The 6,000-nt window shown below is 36.0% G+C and overlaps 1 protein-coding gene across 1 annotated transcript in view; it reads right to left on the bottom strand.

Moving 5' to 3' along the window:
• Positions 1-6,000, bottom strand: part of EFHC1 (EF-hand domain containing 1) — a 49,117-nt gene that overhangs the window by 9,870 nt on the left and 33,247 nt on the right. The window lies entirely within an intron of this gene.

Below are 6,000 nucleotides of genomic sequence, written 5' to 3'. Positions count from 1 at the left end.
TGGGCTCAAGCGAGTCTCCTGCCTCAGCCTCCCAAGTAGCTGGGACTACAGGAGCCTGCCACAACGCCTGGCCATTTTTTGGTTGCAGCCATCATTGTTGTTTGGTGGGCCCGGGCTAGGGATTTGAACCCCCCACCTTAGGTGTATGTGGCTGGTGCCTTAGCTGCTTGAGCCACAGGTGCTGAGCCAGTCTTTCAGTTTTTTAAAAGACAATAAAAATCTAGATTATTATATAAAGCCCCCAATTTTAAAGTGTTGACTCCAACTCTTTCAAAAGCACCAACTCTTTCAAAAACACACAGTTTAGGGTACATATGTGGGCTACAGATATTCTTACCACAGGTTGCAAGTTTGAGAGCTCTTAGCTGACATTAGGTTAACAACTTTTGAACAACTATGATGATTACATAAGGTTTAGTTTTTTAAATGAATATTTTTTGTATATAATATTAAAAATAAAATTTAAGAAGGAAGGAATAAGTAATATAAAATCACATAATTGAAAGTGATTTTGAGAAACTATCTTGTAAACCAGACTTTCTCTAAATCAAGTCACACAGTGATGATGATACCATTCTAAGCCTTAATATAGACATGCTGATTCCTGACTAAAATCTATATTGCAACTTCAGCTTTTATCTTCTCATGCAGACCATGCAATTAAATGTGTAATAATTTCTTAACTATTGAAGAAAGTCATTAGGTTTTCTCTGAGTAAAGTAATTCTCTCATAGCATTCTCTCTTCTCAGAGTTGCCAAACCTGTTTGATTGGACACCCATGAAATAAAAATATAAATTTCAAACAAACACCCACAGTATGGTTAATAAAATCAAATCATATCACTCCTCTTCTCTCAACTGTCCAAAAGATTCCCATCACACTTAGAAAATGCAAAGTTCTAAGCAGGGGTAAACCAAACCGATTGGGAGCACAATGTTAACAGTTCGTCATGGCAGGAAGGAACATTTTAAAAGTTAAAAAAAATTGTTTTAAAAGTTTTTATTTTGAACTAACTTTACATTTACAGAAAAGTTGCACAAATAGTACAGAAAATTCTCACAGACTCCCTACTAAGTTTCCCCTAATGTTAATATCTTACATAACCATAATGCAATTATCAAAACCAGGAAAATAACAGCAGTCAAATACTATTAAATAAACTACAAATACTATTAAATAAACTACAGTCCTCATTCAAATTTCATCTGCTTTTTACAAATGTTCTTTTTTCTATTTCAGGATCCTATCTGGGACCCGTGTTGCATTTAGTTGTTATTTCTCTTTAGTATCCTCTAATCTGTGATAGATAGATAGGTCCTGCCCTTGTGTCTAATGACCTTGAATTTTTGAAGACTGTTGATCAATTATTTTGTTGACTGTTCCTCGTGCATTTCGTTTTGGATTTTTGTTGAAAACACCCCAGAAAAGATAATGCATCCTTAGTGCATATTGAGGAGTTAATGATACCAACATGTCATTATTACTGATGATGTTGACCTTGATCACTTAATTAAGAAAGTCCCTTAAAGTTACCATCTTTCTTTCTGCAATTAATAAATATTTGGGGGAGGTATTTTGAGATTATGAAAACCCAATTTCTCCTCAATTTTCCCACTGATTTTAGCATCCATTGATGGCTCTTTTCTCCAATGACTATTGCTGCCGTGTGTGCCTGATGGTAATTTTTCTACTTCTCACTTTTTTCCTACATTAACTGAAATTCTATGGTATGAAGCAGTTGTATCTTTGTGGCCATTTATCACTGATATTGTTTAGAATTGCAGGCACATGATGTTAATAAGTAGACCAACTTTTAGTTGGTTTTATCTTTAAATTCTCTATAAGCTTGTTACCTACACCACCTTATTACCTGGACTATTCCCACGACCTCAGCCCCCTGGCCTTGTTAAATCACTGGTTATAGAGTCTGATTGGCCTCTGGCCTGTCATTTCCCCATTATTTTGTGTCCAACTAAATAAATCTTTCCCTACTGCAAGGTTAAGATTATATTAAGAAGTTTTATTATTTCGCCTTTCACATTTAAATTTTTAACCTACCCAGAACTGATTTCCACTTTAGTCTGAAGTAGAGGTCAAATGTTCTTTTTTCCTATATGGGTATGAAATTGTTCTGCTATAATTTATAGGAAACCTCCCTTTCCTATACTCCCTTTCCTGCAGTGCTGCAATTTGTCGTGTATCTTAAGTGTTAAGTAGGTCTGTTTCTGGGTTGCCTGTTCCATTGCATTGGTCTAATTGTCTATCCTTGCACCAATACAGTATTATTTAAATTACTATAACTTAATGATATATTGTGATATTTTGTTGAGCACATCTGATCTTGTTCATCTCCAAAAGTATCTTAACTGTCCTTGGTTGCTTTGCATCTCCATGTAAATTGTATAATTAGTTTGTGAAGATTAGCAAAAATAAACACATTTTGGGCTAATTTTTTTGTCTGTTTTTTGAGACAGAATTCGTTTTGTCACCTTAGGTAGAGTGTCGTGGCATCATAGCTCACAATAACCTCAAACTCTTGGCTTCAAGCCATCCTCTTGCCTCAGCCTCTCAAGTAGCTGGGACTACAGTGCCTGCCACAACACTTAGCTATTTTTGAAGGTGGGGCCTTGCTATTGCTCAGGCTGGTCTCCAACTCCTGAGCTAGGGCAATCCACCCACCTCGGCCTCCCAAGGGTACTGGGATTATACTTGTGAGCCACCATCTCTGGCCTGAGGCAAACATTTTTATAATATTGAATTTTTAAACTAATGAGAGTGATATGTCCCTTTATTTATTTAGGTCTTCTTTAATTTTCTGTCAGTAATGTTTTAGGTATTATATACCTTATTTTTAAAAAAATTTTTATTAAATCATAGCAGTGTACATTAATACTATCATGGGGTACAGTGTACTGTTTCTGTATACAATTTGAAATACTTTCATCCAACTGGTTAACATAGCCTTCATGTCTTTTTCTTAGTTATTGTGTTAAGACATTTATATTGTACATTTAGAGAGATTCACATGTACCCTTATAGGATGAGCCACAGGCATGATCCCGCCAATCACCCTCCCCCCACCCACCCTCTTATTTCTAAGAATTCAATATTTTTGATGCTATGGTAAATTATATTTTTTAATTTTATGGGTTTTTTTTTTTTAGCAATTTGTATATTTACTAATGTATAAAGTAGATTATTTTCTGTATGTATATTAATGTTCATTTGTTCTGGTGAATGTTGGTTTTATTTCTCCCTCTTCAATCCTTATACTTTTAAAATTTCCCTTCCTATTTTATTGCTCTGGAGAGGACCTCCAGAATTATATTGATCAGGAGAGGTGAAAGCAGTCCTTCCTGTTCCTAATCTCAGAAAGTACACTTTTAACATTTCACCACTAAGGATCCTGTTTGTAGTAGATCTATGGTAAATGCCATATTTTGCTAGGTATGATGTATTCCCATGTAAAATGAACACTAATGCTTTTGGCCCAAACTTTGAAAAAAAAAATCTTTCATTTTCCTTTTTTAATTCTATTTTTTTTTTTTTTTGAGACAGAGCCTCAAGCTGTCCCCCTAGGTAGAGTGCTGTGGCATCACAGCTCACAGCAACCTTCAACTCCTGGGCTCAAGTGAGTCTCCTGCCTCAGCCTCCTAAGTAGCTGGGACCACAGGCACCCACCACAACACCCAGCTATTTTTTGGTTGCAGCCGTCATTGTTGGTTGGTGGGCCCAGGCTGGATTCGAACCCACCAGCTCAGGTGTATGTGGCTGGTGCCTTAGCCGCTTGAGCCACAGGCACCAAGCCTTTTAATTCAATTTAAAAAAATGTATATTTAGGCACTTAGCTTTGTATTATAAAGGAGTTTTAGCATTTATTTATTTTTTAACATATTATGGTACAAGAAATTTTATGTAACAAATTATTACAAAACACAAGAACAAATACAAGGTACAAGAAAATATACTGGTAACAAATTTACCAGTATACATATATACATGAATCATGAAGGCCAAAGGCTCTTCATCACTGTCAATATCAGAACTGCCTTCTTTATTCATCCATCCTTTTTCAGGCATGTGCACAATAACTCCACTTGGAATCTTTTCTTTCAGAAATGTTTTTCTTTTAAAGATGATCATAGGTGGTTGCTTTGTCCTGTCTGCACAACAGGCCAGAACAACAGTGCAGTGTGTTTTGTCTTGCTCATGAGTTTAAGGGCCGTGGGCTTTGCTCCTTCTGTTGGATGGTACATCAAATGTTAGTGAGACCTCATCCATGTTGGCGATTTAGGACAGCTCAAAATTATAAGTCTTTTGAAGACTGGTAACGTGAGAATGAAATTCCGAACTTGATTCTCTTAGGCTGCTGGAAGTTTTGGAGAAAGTTTTTTTCATGACCTCATGCTCAAACCCCTCTCCTTATAAAGTTAAAGCACCATTTAAGTGTCCCTGAGAAACCATCAAAGTCTTTTTTCTTGTGCAGTCCTTCTGCCCTCTTCTTGTATCACCTTGGTCAAAATAGAGATCCCAGTTTGACCCTGCTCCAGAATCTGTGTCTTCACCTCCTTCTCCACCTCTGTCCACTTTGGAGGTTTCCCTCACATTGCCTTCTGTTTTGGCATCTAAAGAAGAGTTTCTTCCTGGGGCCTCCAAATCAGATGACATTCTCCGTGGGAGGAGGTTCAAAGGGTCTTTCAGCAGCTGTTGTCCTGCTCTTTAGCATATTTCATAACTGTTAGCTTAAAGACTGCAGTGTACAAAAATCGATCGTTTCAATATTTTCCAATAACTTTTACAAAAATATTGGCTAGATTGTTAGCTCCCATGTAGTATATGAAGATAAATACATCACTCTTCGTTGGCCAAAAATACTTTCATTGCAAGTTCTTCATAAGTTCAACAAAACCATTGACAGTATACCAGGGTGTTATTTTCAGGGTATTATTTTGCATGTGGATGTTATTTTTGCTTTCTAGATTTATACATTTAATACATAAGCAAAAATGAAAGAATTAAAAACATTTGTATAAACATGAAATTATTACTACTCATATACAATGCACATCCTTATTTTTCACTCAAAAATTTGGGCAGAAAATGAGCATTATACATGGAAAAATATGGTACTCTTTATCAGATTAAGGAAACTACCTTTAATTCTCTTTCTATTAAGAGTTTTGTTTTAAAACCATAATGGATTCATTTTAGTAAGTGCTTTTCAAAATCCAATTTTCTTCTCTTATTCTACTCATGTGATGACTTTTAAAAACTAAAAATAGGCTTATTTGGCTTCTCATTCTCTGCTGGAATTCTCATAGTTTTTTTTTTTCAAGTTTGAATTATATAATGATGGTATTTGAAGTCTCTATGGATATATTTCTATTGACTGTTATTTTAGTCATTTTTCTTTATGTTATTTTGCTTTGTTTCTGGAAATTATATCTAAGATGATGCTATCGTCAGGAAATTTATATTTGTTTCTGCCAGTTACTTCTGGCATTAGAATCCAGAATCTCCTTAATCTGATTTATGTAACTGAGATAATTCAGTGGCTGCCATAATTGAAAGGCAGAAAATAGTCCCTTCAAAAATTAGCCACTATGTAAATGTGGTACAGCAGACATTGGAGACTAAGAAGAGGGGTGGATGGGAGGGAGGTGAGGGGAGAAAAACTCTTTATTGGATACAATGTACATTACTTGGGTGACAGGTACACTAAGAACCCAGATATCCCCACTATACAATTCATTCATGTAACCAAAAACCACTAAATGTATTGAGAAAGGAGAGAGAGAGAGAGAGAGAGAGAGAGAGAGAGAATTGGCCACTTATAGACTAAAGCACAGAGGGTTTACCACCACGTGCTTCTGCCTTTGATGGGCCCTAGATTCCAATGTTTGTCCTAATAGAAGCTTCTTCTGGAATCAGCAAATGTGTCTAGGGGGAAACAGCCCCAAACGTCAGGCTCACTTCTTTGATTCTTATTATTCCCCCA

This window comes from Otolemur garnettii, unplaced genomic scaffold (assembly GCF_000181295.1).
Source record: "Otolemur garnettii isolate 467f Iridium unplaced genomic scaffold, OtoGar3 scaffold00035, whole genome shotgun sequence".
NCBI lineage: Eukaryota > Metazoa > Chordata > Mammalia > Primates > Galagidae > Otolemur > Otolemur garnettii.
The sequence above is the reverse complement of the archived record's forward strand: the minus strand, read 5'-3'. Positions and strand labels throughout refer to the sequence as shown.